The sequence below is a fragment of the Chrysemys picta genome, chromosome 3 (assembly GCF_011386835.1).
Source record: "Chrysemys picta bellii isolate R12L10 chromosome 3, ASM1138683v2, whole genome shotgun sequence".
In the NCBI taxonomy this organism is placed as follows: Eukaryota; Metazoa; Chordata; order Testudines; family Emydidae; genus Chrysemys; species Chrysemys picta.
Window position 1 is genome coordinate 165017894 of NC_088793.1, and position 20222 is coordinate 165038115.

At 41.2% G+C, this 20222-nt stretch overlaps 1 long non-coding RNA gene across 6 annotated transcripts in view; it reads right to left on the reverse strand.

The window, feature by feature from the left end:
• LOC103307555 (uncharacterized) overlaps positions 1-20222 on the reverse strand; it is an 87254-nt gene that overhangs the window by 28551 nt on the left and 38481 nt on the right. For 4 of the 6 annotated variants that reach the window (XR_010599879.1, XR_010599876.1, XR_010599878.1 and 1 more), the window contains 2 exons: positions 10082-10168; positions 1762-6882 (listed from right to left, as the gene is read on the reverse strand). This is a non-coding gene — a long non-coding RNA (uncharacterized LOC103307555). Of the gene's footprint in view, positions 1-1761; positions 6883-10052; positions 10169-20222 lie in introns of all 6 variants that reach the window. The other 2 variants (XR_010599881.1, XR_010599882.1) reach the window with 2 other exon arrangements.

Sequence of the window (20222 nt, forward strand, 5' to 3'; positions counted from 1 at the left end):
AGAAATAGGCCTTTCCTTTTAAATTTTAAAAACTGTTCATGTGAACACAGTGCTTGGGGAAGGTGCAGGACTGGCAGTTCTGGAAACAAAAGTCTTCTATTTAGCCACAGAATAGGTGAGAGCTTTCTTACAATGTCCTATTAGTGAGACCCAATTGAGATGAAAGATATACATTTGGGCTTCGTACCCTTCTTTAGTCTCTGGCCTCTCTCCTAAAACTGCCCCTGTGGGTACCTGTCAGGGGAGTGTTTCCTTGTGTCATGTGAAAACCTGCTTCTTTGGGAACTGCACTGATGCCAGCAAACTCATTTCACATTGGTCACTATTAACATGAGCTTCATTTAAACCTGCCACATATAATCTAAAGGCTTTATAAGCACTGGAACATGTTACCTGTGGAATCCCGATCAATGGAGGTTTTTAAGAACAGGTAACCTGTCAGGGATGGTCTAGGTATATTTAATCCTGCCTCAAGGCAGGGGGCTGGACTGGATGACCTCTTGAGGTCCCTTCCAGCCCTAGATTTCTATGATTCTCTAACCCATGACCAGCATCATCCACTCACCCCCACAGGGGATATTTATTTGCTATTGCCATGGCAACTGATTTTTTTTTTAGACAAGACAAAAGGAAGTTTGAGGAAGTCTCTGTTCAAAATTATTTTCCTCTCCCATCACTTGGACCATGTCACTTCCCTACTAAGTTTCCTTTAGTGACTCCTACTTGCTTTCTGCATCAAGTTCTTCCTGCTGGTCCTCACTTTCAGAGCACTTCATATTTCTGCTTCTGCTTACCAATTTGGTCAAATTTCTACCTACAACCCTTCCTTTAGTCTTTGGCTCTGCATCAGCCTTACTGCCTTGTTCCTGTCTTTGTCTTCACATGCTCTTATCTTCAAGGTTTCTTTCATACTGCTCTTTCTGCCTGGAATAGCCTTCCAGGTCCCATGCACTTATTGACCATGCTCTCCTAATTCAAATTCCTCCTTGAAATGTGCTTCTGCAAAGCTTTTCTGTGATGAACCATCCTGCAACCCAAATTCTATCTACCCCTTTCCCCTCACCCTAACTCAGTCCAGTTCCAACAGACAAGATTTATGAGATACTAAACACAGGAGCTGTCTGCTTGCCAGAAGGAAACAAACTCTTAGGACCTTTAATTTCACCTGACCACACTTACATTAGTTTTACATCAGTGTAACTCCATTAACCTCAGTGGAATTATTTCTGATTTGAACTGGTGTAACTGAGCTCAAAACCAGACCCTCTGCCACTGTTATTGTTTCTCTATTCTACATAGATTTTAAAGTCCATGATTCTTACATGAGCCTCTAAAGCGTTATGTACAGTGATGGTACCGTGTGGATCATCATAATAAAATGCACAGTACTATGACAACAGATTTCACTGCTCACTCATCTTCCTTGGATATCGGCATTACTGTAGGTAGCATACTAGTCAGGAAATAGCATCCTGTCCTCTACATGCAGAATGCTACCCTCAGCCCCATGAATTTAAAGTGTGTGTGTTGGATACAGAGCTTAGAAGTGCGCTTCGAATAGGGACGTGATGGATTCACGTACTATATGTCTTACAAAGCCTTATCCAAATTTTCCTCAAAAAAGTGTGCATCCTTTTAAAGGTGAAATGCAAAGCTAAACTGAAAATTGAGTGATGCTCCAAAATAAGGCCTGATTGTCCCCCCCCTCCCCCCTTCCCAGGAGACAAAGGGCAGTAAGCGAAGAAATACGTTTTAACTTACGTTTTCCAGGTCATTTCTCATCAGTTGCAATGAGGTTTCTGGTATCTTTGATGTCAGTGAGTGACGCATTCTCTGAGATGCTCAGGAAATGAAGTGTCGGTGGATTTAACAGAGGGAGAAAAAATGTCAGAAGTTATTTCTGTGCCAAATATTCCCCATGGCCTGGGTAGTGGGAGTGTTCAGTATATAAAAACTCAACATATTTTATTTTTTAGGTCTTCAGTAAAAATATAAAAATTTGCCAACAGAATATTTTTCTGTTGGAAATGCCAAGTCATCAAAATCAAAACTTTTCCCAAGAATATGACAACGTTGGTGTAATGTTGTTCTGAAAATTTTTTTTAAAAGGCCAACAACTTCAATTTCAACCTTATCAGGATAGGGCATTTCAATTTTTCATTTCAAAGTGACATTTTGTTAAAAAATACAGTTTATTGTATATTATGTTATAAATTAAAATATCAACTTTTTAAAAAGTTGAAATCAGAATGAAATATTTCAAAATTATTGAAACTGAAAGTTTTGACAGATCCAAAATGAATTTATTTTGAAAATTTTGTTCTGTAGGAAATGTGAGTAGTCTTTACCTACTCTTACCTTACCTAGTACTCTTTGAAATGGCACTTGATTAAAGCGCACTAGAGAATTTTTAGTGTGCACCAGCAGTGTCTACACAGACCAGTTGGTGCACAACATGTTAATGTGCTTTAGAAATCACATCCCTGTAGTGTGCATTGCTGCACTTTGTAGACATTCCCTTACAGCATTACAAAACAGAGGTCATGCCATTGAAGTCAGTGGAGGTACACTGCTATAAAATCAGTGTAAGAGAGATCAGAGTCAGTCTCCTTAGGTCTACACTCCAAGGTAGAGTTAACCATGGCTGTTGCCACCAGCCTAACATTATCTAAAGCAGCATCACAAAGGAAAGAATTTGAGTGGAATGCGTTCATAATTATCCTTATTCTCTCATGAACTGGGCCCTTGTATAAAGACCATGGTAGAAATTGTTTCCAGGAATGATGGCGGAATCTTTGAGGAAGAGGTCATGGTTAGAACCACTTTGAGAACCAACAGCACTGTCACCTAAGTGCTTCCAAGCAGAAGAAATGCCTGAATGTTGGTGGTATCCAAACGAGTTACAGAGACTGTGGGGTATGTAGACTACAGGTGTGCCCCTTGAGGGAAAGAAGAGCTGTCTTCAGCAGACCAATCCACTGAGGGGCAGAAAGGACTAAGTCCAGTTGGGTAAAACTAAGTCCAGAGGTTGATTGTGAAACCTGGCAGAGGGCCAAAGGTACTGTTTGTCTGTAGTGTGAGTTAATTTTATTTTCCAATTTTTATTACCCAATTACCTCCCTTGACCCTATACAACATCTGATACAAAAAACTCCTTAGGAAACACTTAGGGTCTGACTTTTCAGGGGTGTTGAGCATCCACAATTCTAGCTGAAATCACTGGGGAGTGCCAGGAGAGAGGCAACCAGACTGGGAATAGATCAAGTCCTGTCAGTTTCCCCTGAGAAGACAAAACATTTTCTCTGCAAGACACTAAAGGTTGAACAAGGTTTATCCACTTGTGCCCATTCCCTATTAATGAATTCCATAAAGGAAGCTTATGTGGAAAATGAAATGACTTCTTTGTGTGGCCAAAAGAAATAATCCTTGTAAGGCAAGAACCTGAAGAGGAGATATTTCAGCCCCTTTAAACAAAACAGAGGACCTTGCAACCTGGCTCTTGATCTAATTCTGAGCCAAGGAGCTGCCATATTCTACCAGAATGGGGAAACCAAGCCACCTGCAGCCTGTCACTTCTATTGGACCTCCACAGAGCACACCAGGACAGCAAAATACTGTGGTATCCAGGCCTGAAGGACACTGCAAACTGCCTATTTCAGCTATAGCTAATTAATTTGCTGCTCCACTGCAAGAAAAAGAATGCTTGAAGCCCCCCCAGTGGGGATCAGAAGCCATGAGAACATGCTTCCTCAAAATCCTTATTATTCTGTAAAAGTAGAGGGCTTTCGTAGGATGGCTGACTGCTAGCAAGTGTCCTCAGCACAAGCTGACTAGGGAGGAGGTGAAGGAGGAGGAGGAGAGAGAGGTTTTCTCATTGGTGGGAGAGTACTCATCAATGCCAACTCCAAGCATTCAAAAATCATGAAGCAGGCCCCAAAAATTCATGAGTGTCTTAAAATTAGGAGAGTTTTAAAAAGAATAAATTGGAGGTATTACTTGTCTTCTGATGTCACCATCATTAGAAGCTGGGATTTTAAGAAAAGCATCTGGTATCATGAGACTCATGACAAAGTCACAAGAGCTGACAACACTGAGTACGTCCAGACATAACCCTGGCCAAATGTATGGTCATACGTGAGTCCTCTTATCAGCTACCCTTCCTGGCTCTACTTCTTATTGTAACCCTCCCCGCAACACACATACCTCGAATGATAAAGTGGGGCCAATTAGTAGTTCTGGATTAAAAACATGCAAAATACACCATGTGTATTTGTGTTGTTTTAATATGAAATGAGCTGAAGCTTAGTGGTTTAGGTATACTGGCTTAGGTATACTGGAGCCTGAAGATCCAAGTGAAACTCAGGAGGTGTGAATCCATTTGAATCAGAACTAAAGAAATCCCTACGAACCTCAGAATTTCATACAGGTCTAGAGAAACATTTATATGGTACATATAAATAAATGTATATAGATTTTTATAAAAATATATCTTTGGTATTCTTTTAGAAGCTACGGTCAAAATGTTCAAACTTGAAGGCCTAAAGTTAAGCACACCTAAAATTCATATGTAGGCATCTGAACAGAGGCATGATATTCATACGTGTGAAGCACTTGACGTCATTGGCCATTTGAAGTCAACAGGAGCTGAGGCTGCTCAACACCTGTGAAAATCAGGCCACCAGGTTAAGGTATCTAACTTTAGTCGCCTTTGACATGATCAGCATCTCTGTGCCAGCACTTAGTCATCTGTGCCTCAGTGTTCCCTCTGCCTCACAGGTGAATTCACATACAGCCCTACGTTTCAAGTAACAACTGCTCCTCCACCAGGATGGGGAAACCTGGGGAGATGGTTGATTAAGGTACACACTACAAACAATTCCCTTGGCCCTCCGAGAAGCAGGGTCTCACCATCAGCCCATCCCTTCTCCCCTTCATGGATGTGCACATGCCCTTCCTTCAGCTACTAAATTGTTGACATTTAAACAAATATGCTTTACTTGAACATCTGTGTAAATGCAATCGCAATAAATTAAAAAAAAAAGAAACACCAGACCTTCCTCTATCTCTCCCAGGCTCTCTTCCCAAGCCTCCTATTGGCCACTTTGTAGAGCTCTCCCCAAATATTTCTGTAGCCCTGGTCTCCCGAGAGTAGACCACTCCTTTTATAGCAAGTCTTGCTTTCATCTTGTAGACATACGACCCTTCAACACATGTACCATTCCCAAAAACCCATCCTTGAAGGGGCAGCATCTTCATAACAGGTGGCTGGCTGTGTTGGGACTAGAACTGGTCAATTTTTTTTCTGCCAGAACTGTTTTGTTTGTTTGTTGTTTTACAGAATATTGGGGTTTTGACTAAATATTTTTTCATGGAAATTGTCTGCTTTCCATGGAGAATTTTGACTTTTCTGAAAAAACAAAAACCCAGTAAATAAAGGTTTTTAGCTCAAAATGTTTGGCATTCCTGTTTAAGTCAAAATTTTCCACAGAAAATTGCAATGAAAACTATTTTGATTGCAATTTTCTAGGGAAAAAGAAAAAGATTTAGCTGAAACTTTTAATGCCCCAGTAATAGCACCCACATTTGAAAATGTTGGCATAGGTCTCAGTGAAGTTTGTTATTGTGTTTTGGATTCTTTGTGTTTGTGGGTATATGTTTGTTGCTTTATATTTGCTGTACTCTTAAGAAAATCGTAGTGTTTACATATTTTTAATCTATTTGTTTACATAGTTTAAACAACTTTTCAAATCCTTGCCATATAAATATCAGAAACAAAACAATGATCATTACAGCAGTGAGCTTTTGTTGAGAGAAACATTATACAATAATTTAACCATCGGATCTTTCTATGTATCAGGGTGTTACCATATTACCGAGTGAGCCTCTTGACATTATCCAGGACGAGTTGTTTCTGTTGATTTTATTATTCTGATTGCACGAATTTATCAAACCAGGCATGTTCCTTCAAATGTTAATATTCAAAAGAATTTGACAGGTGTGCTGGGTTTTTTGTACGAAGAAAATCTTAGGTTTTAGACACCGTTTTGCCAAGACAAAAAGAAAAGGAAAAGGAAATCCTGCAAATAGTTTGCGTTTGACTATTATTTTTCCTGGCAAGTGTATTCTATTACTTTTAAATATGATATGTAGTAAGGATTCCCTGTCTTAATACGTCTCTCAATATAAAAACAAAGGCCCAGTAACACTGTATACAAGACCACTTTCTTAAATATCTGCTGCCTGGCCATCTCAGAGGTCCAGAGAGGCCTGGGCCACTTCCAGCTTTTGAGGCCCCTGACCATAATACAAATAAAAAATGACGACACATGAAAATAAAATAAGGCACCAAAAAAAGAGTGAGACATAATTTGAATATTTTTTTATTTAACAAATGCTTTTCTAGCCTTTTTCTGTGCAAATGCACTAATTATTGAGGAAAATCTAGCTCTCGTGCACATAAAAACAAGTTGCAAAACTTATCAAATGCCAAAAAATTAACATGTGTCTAAATTTGAGGCTCCCTTTGAGCTTGAAGCCCAGCCAAATGGCTCTCCTGGTCCCCCCTCTGATTGGCCCCGTACGCTGCTAAAGCATGCAAAGCTCTTACCAATAAGTAAGGGCAAATGATAGCAGCATCTCGGAGGAGGTAAGTCATCTTGCTCATCAGACAGATTGATCCCTATACTCCAGGGGTGATTGGACACAACCATCAGCATATTGTAGCTAGTTGTGGAGCAAGCCATTCAGACACCAGTGAAAACTTTCAAGCAGCCAACAAAACACTCAGATGCTTGTACAGGAAAGTACATTACCGAACTCAGCATCTGCGACTTGCAGCTGCCAAGTATCCTCCAGGTGTTGTTACAGCTGTTGAGTCTCCTGCTAAGGAAGACAGAACAGAAGGATGAAAAGGAAGCATCATTGAGAATGTACAGCTACTGGAGAACAGTGCCAAGCAAGTATTTAAGTTACATGCCTGCACAAACTACGTCCTCTAAGCATGTGAGCTCACTGCTGTTTGCCTACTGGACTCACAATGAAGACAAATCATGTCCTTAAGCCACTAGGCAGTTTTCAAACTATTCTGAATACAGGATCTACTGAAACCCTAAAGTAATAAACAGAGCTATATCCAGTTTTGTGAATTTGGAAACATTGGAGTTGGGAGCGTATGTTTGCATGCCAGTTGAGAATTTAGCATCAAAAAGACAAGGAGGAAACGGTAATGACCCTCTCCCTCAAAAATAGCCATTTAAAAAGTTGTTTTTCATTTTCAGAGAATTTTCTTCAAGGGTTTTCTAACAAGGCTCTCTCTTGACTTTCAACCTTTTTAAAAGAATCAATAAGTGAGGTTGCTTGACAGCGATTGTATTTGCGCCTAGTTCTTACAGTTCTAGTTCAATTTATATTTTACACTTTGTTTACCTGTAAGCTTTCATACTTTACACACAGCAATATTAATCCGGGTTATAATCTGGTTAAATTCAAACGTTAACGGTCTCAGTCCTGATCTGTAGTTAGGTCCCAGTTCAGCAACAAACATTTTAAGTATGTTGTTAAGTCCAACCCTATTCATCAAAGCACATAGGGCCTGATCCAAAGCTCAATTAAGTCAGTGGAAAGATTGCCACTGAGTTCAGTAAACTTTGGGTCAGATTCTGTAGTATGTGCCTAACTTTAAATATGAGTAGTTCCACCGAAGTCAGTGTGACAATTCATGTGCCATTGGAGACTTCTCTAGAAAATGCTTGGATGTGATGTTAGTTATTCAGTAGGTTGTTCTCTTCTTTCATGGCAGTATTAAATCAACAAACTGGCCCAGTGCTGGGGACGCTGTGTTCTTTCAGGCATCATCATTTGGAGAAAATGCAAAATGGAGGTAAATATGGAGTCAAAGGCACTTTTCACAAGAGAGGAGACATTAGTTTATTTGGGTATCTACATCCTGCCTGCGTAAGAACTGGTGCAGATGTCAAAGGCAAATGATTCAACATTAGACTATCAAGGAGAACATAAAGGTGCTGTGGACGTTTTGGGTGGATCTGGTCTGGGAGGTCTCTATGCAGTAGTCTTGGAAGAAAACTGAGACTCTCATGCCTGGAAACATATTTTTTTTCATTTAAAACCAAATTAATAAGTAACCTCCTATTTGCTTCTAAAGACACAAAGTGTGGTTTCATAAGGCCATCCTCTGAAGCAAAGGAATTTGTGTACTACAGCAAGCTGTATTGTATTAGGAAAGGTTTTTAATGGTGTTTAGTGATTGAAAGCAAGATGCAATAGCTTTACAACAAAGAAGCTTATGATGAAGGTCCTCTGTAATAGCTTTTATATTACTGTAAATCACAATGCTTATGGTTTACTTTTTATTAATGCAAATGAAGTGCAAATCAAATGAAAGCTGAGTGTCTATCAACAGGTTGTTTTAAATAGCTGAGAATATATGTATATTTTAGCTTTTAACAGGATTTTTTTATTTTAAATAGTTTTAATGTTTTTATCCCTGTAATAGTGCTGGAAGGCCACAAGATGAGAGCAATTTTTAATTCACGCTTATAAGACATGGGTATTTGGAAACCATTAGAAACTGACATTTTTTCCTCCTTTTTAATTTTGATTCTTTCACTAGAGAAGCCAAGACTAATGCTATCATGACAGATGGGGAGAGTTTTTAGAGCCACTGTACAAAACGTATTGGAGCAGTGTATCATTAACACACAGCACCTTCAAAATGTGGCCACGGAAGTATAATTTGTTTGGAACAGTGTCTAATGTATAGAAACTAAAGCCCGAATTCTGCTCTCAGGTACTGCACGCTGGATATGTTCTAGTGACATGACAGCTTTGTTTATAGTATATGAAAAATAAAACTAAACCAAACAGTACTAATGATGTGAAGTTTATTATTATTATTACTTCTAGTATTTAATGACTTGTGCATTTTCAGTAGTGTTAACAGGCTGGGTGAGGCAAGTCTTTTATTGTGTAGAAGACTCTAAGGTCCCAGTCCAGCAAGACATTTAAACACATGCATGACTTTAAACTTGTGACTGGTCCCATTGGAGGAAATGAGACTACTCATATTCCAAAAAACATGCGTGTAAATGTTTGCAGGGCTGGGGCCTGAGTCACAAGAGTGGAGTTCAGTATTTGAGGCTACAGAATAATGGCACATGGAACTTTTATGCAGGCCGTGTTATAATGTGGATTTCAGTCTAAATATAGAACTATTTAAAACGAGAAACATTTTTAGCCACTTAACGAAGGGAGGTGAGGGTAGCTTTTTGTTTCACATATCCCAAATAGCTGTAAATAAATGTTTCCCCTGGGCTTGATTCTCCTTTGAAGCAATGCATATTAAAATATATCTTCACGATAAAGATACATGGTTTGATACATAAGATCTCATCTTCAGTCATACAGAACAACTCAGACTTTGTAACTGTCAGTAACCCCATAAGAAAAAGTACCCCCCCACACACACATACAATTGTTATCAACATTTTTTAAATAAATGTTAGAGCCAGATTAACCACCATTGAGACTTACGCTGTCTCTTTACCCTCAGAACAAATCTGACAGGGGTAGAGGGAATGCAGCTTCCCCACAATTCTTTGCAATGTGCTTCAGCGCTGACCCTAAAATATCCCTTCTAGGGGTAGCAGGTAGATCTCTTCTAGGGATAGTTCAATCTCCATGCTCATTCAGGACCTGATTCAGGACCCATTGACAACAATGGGAAGACTCCCATTGACTTCACTGGGCCTTAGATCAGGCTGTAGTCAATTTGCCTCTCTGTTGAGTCGGCCTACAGAGATAAATACAGTAGTGGTTTTTGTGATGTGGTGCTTTTTCATGAAGAACTGGACTGAGAACATATGCTCATTTCACACAGGCCACCAGCAGCCGTCAGACACTAATAGCTGTCAATTGCTACTATCCTGCGTTCACCTCCAAACTGACAATTTAGAGCTGAAATACTGTGTATCCTATTACCAATCTGCTGAGCCAATGCAGCCTCCCTTCTCTCCCTGAAATAAAATGTTACCCACCTTGCAATCTCTAAAACTTATCTAGATACCTGAGAAATTTTCCCTTGGCAGGTCACAGCCTCCATATACAGCTAGCAAGCCATCTGACTGAAAGAGACAGGGGAAGAAAATTAGACCTGTAAGAGAAAGGGAGACAAACAATAGCAGAAATGAAGAACAGCTGCCTCATCCAAGTAACTGGACTTTGATTGTTACAGTCATTGGGAGAAAAAGAGAGAGGAACTTTTGTTTGTTGGACTTTCGAACTGTAAGGTGAGAGCCTAAGGCAAAGGACACTGCCCAATGTACTATGGGGTGGGTGTTTTGCTCATGGCCATATGCTTCTGAAGCATGCTTGTGGTGTTTTCCCAAGTTAATGCCGGGTTACTTTCCCCTTTTTATTAAAAGTTTCTTTTCTAAACACAGACTCAGTGCTTGTGAGAGGGGAAGTATTGCTTCTTAGAGGCACCCGGGGTGTAATTTTCCTAGATTACTGGAAGCCACTTCTGTGTTTTATTGTTAAAAAGGAACTCCTAGATATTGAACCTGGCCCTTGTTGCTGCTGACTCTACCTGGCAGAAGCGTTACACATACATTGGATCAGTGGCTCTCAAACTTTTTTACTGGTGACCTCTTTCACATAGCAAGCCTCTGAGTGCGACCTCCCCTTATAAATATATAAAAAAGTGTTTTTAATTTAACACTGTTATAAATGCTGGAGGCAAAGCGGGATTTGAGGTGGAGATTGACAGCTCGCAACCCCCCATGTAATAACTTCATGACCCCCTGAGGGGTCCCAACCCCCAGCTTCAGAACCCCTGCATTAGATGATTGCAGTGGTCCATTCTGGCCTTAAAATCCATTATTCTGTGAATCTAGGAAGAAAGGTACATCAAACCTAGCAGAACTTCTGAGTGCAATGCAAGCAGCTGATGGTGCAATAGTATTCATATGAACTCAGCTAATATTTGTATTTAACAGGAGGTGACCACAAGTTTAAAATATAATTTTTTATAATTAACTTTATTGCAAAATCATTAAAAGTAAAGCCTAATGCGGCATCCAGTATAGCTAGAGAATTGTTGCAGATTGCACAGTTGTTCTTACACAGCTTAATAAAAGGAAAAGTTTGCTTCTTAGGACCAGATTTCGATCCCCTTTCCCATACTGAATAGCACCTTACTTCACAAATTGTCTCACTGAAATCAGTGGTACAACTTGTGGAGTAAGGTGTTGCCCAATAGAAGTGATGGGGAACAGAAGACATGTGAAAGGTTCCTGCTTTAGTTTTACACAATGATCGAAGGGACAGACAGCTATTGGAATAGTCAGCTATTTGGCTGTCTGGATATTTATACTGTGTCTTTTACCGTGGTATCTGTGTGCACTGAGAATGTATCTGTGACAAATATTCTATATCATTCTCTTAAAATGAAACTGTCAAGGCTGGTAGATCTAAAATGAGACCCATCAGGGAGTTTCATCTGAATTCTTCCATTGGGGATGAGAAGATTCACACACACACACACACACACACACCTCTGCAGAAGAATCACGGGGTCTCGCTCCCAAGCCCAGCAGAGCTTGAGGATCCATGTGAGGCAAAGGACTATCTGCATGGGGAAGGCTTATATTGCCACATTGTCTCTTGAAGCCCCTGCACCCTCCAGTAGAGCCATGCTGTTAGGTCATCCCAAACAAATGGCTGCCCCTGAAAGTCTTGAAACAGGGAGATTCTCCTGTTTTCTTTTTTTATTGATTCCTTGCCCGGCTTGGGGGTAAGGAAGATAATGTGCCATCTCCTCATACCCAGCCAAACCTATTCCCTCTCCATACACAAATGTGGGACCCCAGGAAGGAGGACCATTCTGAAGAGGTGGCTGTGTGGAGGCAGGTCAAGATAGACTTCATGAGCAATGTATGCAATGAAGGACAATCTAGTCCCCCGTTATCTTGGGGTCACCCAGGCAGGCATTAGAGATCTCAGCCATATTGCACCACTTATTTTGGAGTCCTGGCAGATTTTTTTGTATCAAAAGGAAATTTAAAGATAAAATGTTAGTTTTAGGATAGGTTACGTTTTGAACCTGTCAACCTTGACAGTGTCTCTTTAACATTGATTTTTATAGGTCTTTGACTAGCCCCACTGGAATGTTAATGTTATCTGGTTCTTTAAATATATATTACAGTTATCAAGTGCATGTTTCTGATTAACATTTGATGGCTGCTTAGTTTGCTAAGAGCTCACATAAATTTCCCGAGGGCTATTTCTGAGCAATATAAATGTGGGAAATCCCTTTTGTTGAGGAGTGAGATTAATCACTTCAGCATCTAGATCCTCCACACCTTTACACCAGAAGATATATTGCTGAAATGTCTACAACACATTGTAAAAAATTAATATCTCCGACTGCTTCCATGCCACTCATGTTTGAAGGAGATGGGGCTGAGGTATCATAGTGCTCTGAAGATGCACTATCACCTCCTGCAGAACTTTGAAAAACTTTCTATCCAAAGAGAATTCTGATGACATAATACATCTTCTGTTGTTGATTCTCCCTCACCATCCCCACCATACACACTATGTGTTTTAGGGCAGTTAGTTATAGGCCTCAGAAAACGTCACACTTGAACTGCTCCAATCCAGGAGTAGACATGGGAGTCACAACAGCAGCACAACACCCATTCTAAGTCAGCAGCAATTCACTGGATTGTTCTTATTAAGGCATGGAGAGCTTGTATTTAACACCATGATTTTTGTTTAAACATTATATGACACAGCAGCGAGCGGCTGCTCTAAGCTACAGCCAGCCCAATCCTGCTCTGGCCTCTGCAATCCAGAACCCCAGCTTCCAAAATTCAGGATGACCTTTGTTTGCTGCAGCACATCCCATATCCTTACACAAACTCCACACACTTGCGACACCCCCTGTGTCCGCTCAGCAGAGCTGGCTGGTGCATTGGGAGTGGGAAATAATCAAAGAAATCATAGAAATGTAGGGCTGGAATGGACCTTTAGGATCCCTTGACAGGCGGGTGTGGCTAACTCAGGGAGAACAGGGGTTTAAAAAGCCAGTTCATAAGCGACCAGAAGAGCTAGCAAATAGGAGCAGCAAACAGAGGATTTTTGTGAGGGAGTTTAGGGAGGGAGCAAGAGAACCTGATGCAAATAGTCTCTAAATTTAGGCCAATAATCCAACTCCTGCCCTGAAAAAAAACCCCACACAATGAACAAACAAACAAATGAAAACCCTGCAGGAGTAAAAAGAATGCAGGTGGAAGTCCAGCAGCAGTGTGGGAACTATCTAGTTTATTACACTGAATCCAACATATATAATTACCTGCCTTGTGGGCAGGTGGCATATATGTGAATTCAGTGCAAGCAGTTCATGGCCCTCAGAGATTAGTATGGGCTCTTGAGACGAGAGTGGTTGAACTGAAGGAGCTAAGGGAGACAGAGAGGTACAGACAGGAGATTTTCAGGGACACAGTAGAGCTGTCCTACCCACAGTCTGACAGCCTCTATGCTGTTGAGGAAGATGAAAGTCTCAGGGAAGGAGAACATCAAGCTGGAGTGGAGGGAAACGATCCCATAGTTGGGACCCTCATTGCAGATGATGTTGTAGTATCCTCTCACACTGAGGATACCTTTCTGACAGAGGGTACCCCTGTTATTAGGAAGAGACAGGTAATGGTAATAGGAGATTTGATTATTAAAAATTGCCTGCCAGGTGTGAAGGTTGCGGACTTCTTCAGACATCTAGACATGGGCAGCAGGTGAAGCTTTCCCTTGGGGAGGCTAGTCCCCTGTCCCGCCTCTTCCAGCTGAGATCCTGCTTCCCGCTTTCACCTTGCCGTGGCCCCAGCCAGCAGGAGGTGCGGTGGGGGAGCTGAGAGCTTGGTCAGGGCCATGGAGAGGGCTGAAAGCTTGGCCCCAGCCAGGACCGCAGCACAGATCTCGACCCTGACCGAAGCATCGAGCCCAGAGCCCCTCTCCTGTTCCGCCCCTTCCACTTGTGGCCCTGCCCATGGCCCCACTTCATTCTACCCTTCCCTGTGGCCACACCCCCATTCTGCCCCCACAACGCCTCTTCCCCCCGCTTACTCGTTTCCCCTCCACCACCACCCCCCATGGCCCCAAGACCAGAAAAGCTCTGTGCCACTGCAACAAGGAATGAGGGCTCCTCCAGCCCTGGGGCTGTGGCGGGGGGAGATTTTTCCAGGGACCCCAAATTGGCCGGGTCCCCTGGCCCCATGGGCTTGTGCGGTAATCTGCCATTGCCGCCCCCAGCGGTGCAACGTTTGGGGAGGCTTAGGCTCTGCCAGCCTCCACTATGTGCAGCCCATGCATCTAGACAAACCTATGTGCAGTGGTTGTGGTAGACACAGGTACCAAAGACATAGAAAAAGATAGGAGAGAGGTCCTGGAGGCCAAATTTAGGCTGCTAGGTAAGAGATTAAAATCGAGGACCTCCATTGTAGCATTCTCTGAAATGCTTCCAGTTCCATGCGCAGGGCCAGTTAGACAGGCAGAACTGCAGAGATGAGACGGTGGTGTTCAAAGGAGAGATTTGGATTTATTAGGAATTGGGGAACCTTTTGGGGAAAGGAGGAGCCTAAACCACCTAAACCAAAACAAATCCAGATTGCTGGCATGTAATATTAAAAGGTCGTAAAGAAGTGTTCATACTAAGGGCTGGGGGAAAGCCAACAGGTACAGAGGAGCACACGGTTTGGCTAGAGACAGCTATGGGGAGGATTTATTAAAGTGGATTGTGATGAGGTAGCCACCCTATACAAGGCCTGAAGCAGTAAATTAGTCCAATTAACCCATAGGCTGCACCGTTAGGAAAACCAGGGCGTGCTAAGGCATCATTTGCTGATGAAGTCCAGCTGGGAGAGTAGCTGGGCTTGGTTTATAAAGCCAGCATGTTGGCAGTAGAAAGGGACTGCAGAAAAGTGGGCTGCAGTCACTCCCTGGGAGGCGGGAGGTATCTTTGAGGCTACCGGGTTTATTATTCTGTAGTTACTCCCTGGAAGGAGGGAGTTTGAGGCGGTACACCTGGCATGGGGGGGTGGCAGGAACCAGAAGCTGTAGGAAGGAGTCCAGGAAAGAAGCAACAGAGTCTGAGGGAAAGCAGACACAGTTGCCAGGTATAGGGTCCCTGGACTGGAAACTGGATTAGTGGGTGGGCCTGGATTCCCCTACAGTGTACTGGGGAAGCGGCACCATAAGGGCAGTGCATGAGAAGACTCCTAAGATTGTAGTTACGGAAAGATTTTGATACTCCAGAAGGGGAAGACTATAGAGTAGTTATCAGTGGTTCACAGTCAAGCTGGAAGGGCATATCGAGTGGGGTCCCACAGGGATCGGACCTGGGTCCAGTTCTATTCAATATCTTCATAAATGATTTAGATAAGAGACCTGTGGCACCTTATAGACTAACAGATGTATTGGAGCATGAGCTTTCGTGGGTGAATACCCACTTCGTCGGATGCATCTAGTGGTGCATCCGACAAAGTGGGTGTTCACCCACGAAAGCTCATGCTCCAATACGTCTGTTAGTCTATAAGGTGCCACGGGACTCTTTGCTGCTTTTACAGATCTAGACTAACACGGCTACCCCTCTGATACTTAGATAAGAGAGTACACTTATTAAGTTTGTGGACAATACCAACCTGGGAGGAGTTGCAAGTGCTTTGGAAGATAGGATTACAATTCGAAATGATCTGGACAAACTGGAGAAATAGTCTGAAGTAAATAGGATGAACTTCAACAAAGACAAATGCAATATACTGCACTCAGTCACAATCAATTGCACCCATACAAAATGGGAAATGACTGCCTTAGAAAGGAGTATTGCAGAAAGGTATCTGGGGGTTATAGTGGATCATAAGCTAAATATGAGTCAACAGTGTAACACTGTTTCAAAAAAAGCAGACATCATTCTGGGATATAACAGCAGGAGTGTTGTAAGCAAGACACGAGAAATAATTCTTGTATTCTACTCTGCGCTGATAGAGTATCATTACCAGTTCTGGGTGCCACATTTACAGAAAGATTTGGACAAATTGGATACAAAATCATTGAAAGTATAGTAAAGAACAGAATTATCAGACACAACTTGATATGTTGGGGGTCAACATGGCTTATGTAAAGGGAAATCATGCCTCACCAATTTATTAGAATTCTTTGAGGGTGTAACAAGCATGTGGACAAAGGTGATACAGTGGATACAGTGTACTTGGACTTTCAGAAAACCTGTGACAAGGTCCTTCACCAAAGGCTTAAGCAAAGTAAGGAATCATCAGATAAGAATGAAGGTCCTCTCATAGATCAATAACTGGTTAAAAGATAGGAAACAAAGAGGGAATAAATGGTCAGTTTTCACAGTGGAGAGAGGTAAATAGTAGGTTCGCCCAAAAATCTGTACAGGGACCAGTGCTGTTCAACATATTCATAAATGATCTGGAAAAAGGGGTAAACAGTAAGAGGTGGCAAACTTTGCAGAAAATACAAAATTACTTAAGACAGTTAAGTCCAAAGCTGACTGTGAAGAGTGACAAAGGGATCTCACAAAACTGGGTGACTGGACAACAAAATGGCAGATGAAATTCAATGCTGATAAATGCAGAGTAATACACAATGGAAAACATAACCCCAACTATACATACAAAATGATGGAGTTTAAATTAGCTGTTACCACTCAAGAAAGTGATCTTGGAGTCACTGTGGATAGTTATCCGAAAACATCTGCTCCATGTGCAAAAAAGCTAACAGAAAGCTAGGAGCCATTAAGAAAAGGATAGATAATAAGAGAGAAAATATCATAAAGCCACTATTAGGGCTGTCAATTATTCGCAGTTCACTCAAGCAATTAATGCAAAACAAATTAAATAGATCCAAAAAATAGTTGTGATTAATTACAGTTTTAATTGCACTTTTAAACAATAGAATACCAATTGAAATGTATTAAATATTTTTGGATGTTTTTCTACATTTTCAAATATATTGATTTCTATTGCAACACAGAATACAAAGTGTACAGTGCTCACTTTATATTATTTGTGATTACAAATATTTGCACTGTAAAAATGATAAACAAAATAAATAGTATTTTTCAATTCACCTCATACAAGTACTGTAGTGCTATCTCTTTATTGTGAAAGTGTAACTTACAAATGTAGATTTTTTTTTGTTACATAACTGCACTCAAAAACAAAACAATGTAAAACTTTAGAGCCTACAAGTCCACTCAGTCCTACTTCTTGTTCTGCCAATCGCTAAGACAAACAAGTTTGTTTACATTTATGTGGGAGAAAATGCCATCTGCTTCTTATTTACAATATTCACTAAAGTGAGAATAGGCATTCGCATGGCACCGTTGTAGCTGGCATTGCAAGGTATTTACGTGCCAGATATGCTAAACATTCATATGCCCCTTCATGCTTCGACCTGTCAATTTTTAATCTTTTTTACAATGCAAATATTTTTAATAAAAAGAATAACATAGAGTGAACAGTGTACACCTTGTATTCTATGTTGTAATTGAAATCCATATATTTGAAAATTAAAAAAAACCCACAAATATTTATACAAATTTTACATTGATATTCTATTGTTTAACAGCGCAATTTAAACCGTGATTAATCGCAACCATTTTTTAATCTCGTGATTAACTATAATTATTTTTTAATCATTTGATAACCCTAACCACTATATAAATCCATGTTACACCTCCACCTTGAATAGTGCATGCAGTGCTGATTGTCCCATGTCAAAAAAAGATATATTAGAACTGGAAAAAGTACAGGGAAGGGCAACGAAAATGATTGAGGTTATGGAACAGCTTACATATGACGAGAGATTAAAAAGACTAGGACTGTTCATTTTAGAAAAGAGATGACTAAGGGCAGATAAGATAAAGGTCTATAAAATCATGAAAGGTGTGGAGAAAGTGAATAAGGAAGTATTATTTACTCCTTCACATAACACAAGAACCCGGAGTCACCCATGAAGTTAAAAGGCAGCAGGTTTAAAGCAAACATAAGGAAATACTTCTTTAGTCAACCTGTTGAACTCATTGACAGGGGGCATTGTGAAGGCCAAAAGTATAACTGGGTTTAAAAAAAGAATTAGATAAGTTCATGGAGGCTAGGTCCATCTATGGCTGTTAGCCAAAATGGTCAGGGATGCAACCCCATGCTCCATGTTTCCCTAAACCTTTAACTGCCACATGCTGGTACTGGACAACGGAGGATGGATCACTCGATAATTACCCTGTTCTGTTCATTCCCTCTAAAGCATCTACACTGGCCACTGTCAGAGACAGGGTACTGGGCTGGGTGGACGATTGGTCTGACCCAGTATGGCCATTCATTCTTATGTTCTTATGACCTCAAGACGTCATCAAGGCCATCCCCCTGCACTGAGTAGGGATTAAGTACACCTAGACCATCACTGATAGCTGTCTGTCTAGGATGTTCTTAAAAATCTCCAATAACAAGGATTTTACAACCTCCCTAGGTAACCTGTTTCAGTGCTTAACTCTCCTCATAGCTAGAAAGTTCTATAATATCCAACTTTAATCTCCCTTAATGTAAACTAAGATGATTACTTCTTGCCCTACCCTTGGTGGACATGGAGAACAATTGATCACTGTCCTCCACCCATTCCCCACCCATTCTTAGGGTGACCAGATGTCCCGATTTTATAGGGACAGTCCCGATTTTGGGGGCTTTTTCTTATATAAGCAGCTATTACTCCCCACCACCTGTCCTGATATTTTACACTTGCTATCTGGTCACCCTGATTTTTTACACTTGCTATCTGGTCACCATTCTTCACTTACCTGCCTCAAGGTGGGAGGATGCTGGCACTACACAAGGGCCCAAGATCTAAGTAGCATACACAGATGTGTAGGAGGATAGAGTTCAAATATCAGGGGGTAGCCATGTTAGTCTGTATCTACAAAAACAACAAGGAGTCTGGTGGCACCTTAAAGACTATTTAAGGCCATATTGTCACTGCTGAGGTTCGTGGAAGTGCTCAAACTCTTCATGTGAATATGAGAGAGATACTGGTAGGACATCATCCACATTGCAATTTACTCCTTCCTCCCTGCAAAAAACCCTCCACATTTGTTAACCTTTGCACATGCGGGAAGGGACACCTATTTCGGAAATGGGTTGGTTCCAGGGTGTGCTGTAAAGGGGGTTTATTGCCACATTTTGTCTGCTGTATATTTATGCATTTGTTGGTGGCTAAGCAATACATTTTGAGCTTATTGTGGGAATTAATTGTGGAAGGGAAACCAAAACACAGGATCAGCATCTTTTTATATTTTTATAATCAAATAAAAATAAACATTTCCACAACAATTTCTTTAAGACCAATCCTTCCCAAGCAGCCCAAACTTTCCAGGGCCATGGAGTTTATCCTCTGCACAGAGAACACCAAAGATATTACCCAGAGGCCACTGAAGAGCAGTTAGGGTGTGACAACTTTTTCTCTCAGTCAATGTAGGCTGACTCATAGCCAATGACTTAAGGGGTGATGGAGTTCTTATCCCCGTAAAGCCTTCTGAGCCAATGAGTTTCCCAGGATCACTTATCTATCATATGTTATGGGCTACCTCCAAGGTCCAATGACAACTCAGTAAGCTGCCATATGGGGATCAGAGGCTGGGAATATGTTTGGTACCTCTCTCCCCAGGCATTATACCGCTCTGACTAACCCAGCAGCGGTGTTGACGGACTCCAGCAATAGCAGCATTCAGTCTTTCCTTGCTAGCAGTACAAGTCAGTTAGACATGGGATCTTCAACTGGGAGAAGTGAACTAAAAATGACAAAAGGAGAATTCCAGATAACTGTCCCCTTTAAACCACCCACAGCTGTCAGGGGTTCCATAAAACTAGGCTCAATGTCTAGTAACTTGGAAATATCTGAGTGAGCCTCGTTTGAGGCTGATGTCTACAGGTGCCCAGTCCACCTCTCGCAGTCACTGCATTTCTCATACTCTTTGCCATGTGCCCTACACCACTTAACGGTGAAAATGAATTGCGACACTTTCTGAACATTTTTCAATTATTTCTTCCAGTGTTCGTTTCATTTAAATGCAAGGGCACAAATCCTAGTTTATGTCATAATAGATGGACAACAATAGTATAATTTAACAAAAATAAAATACT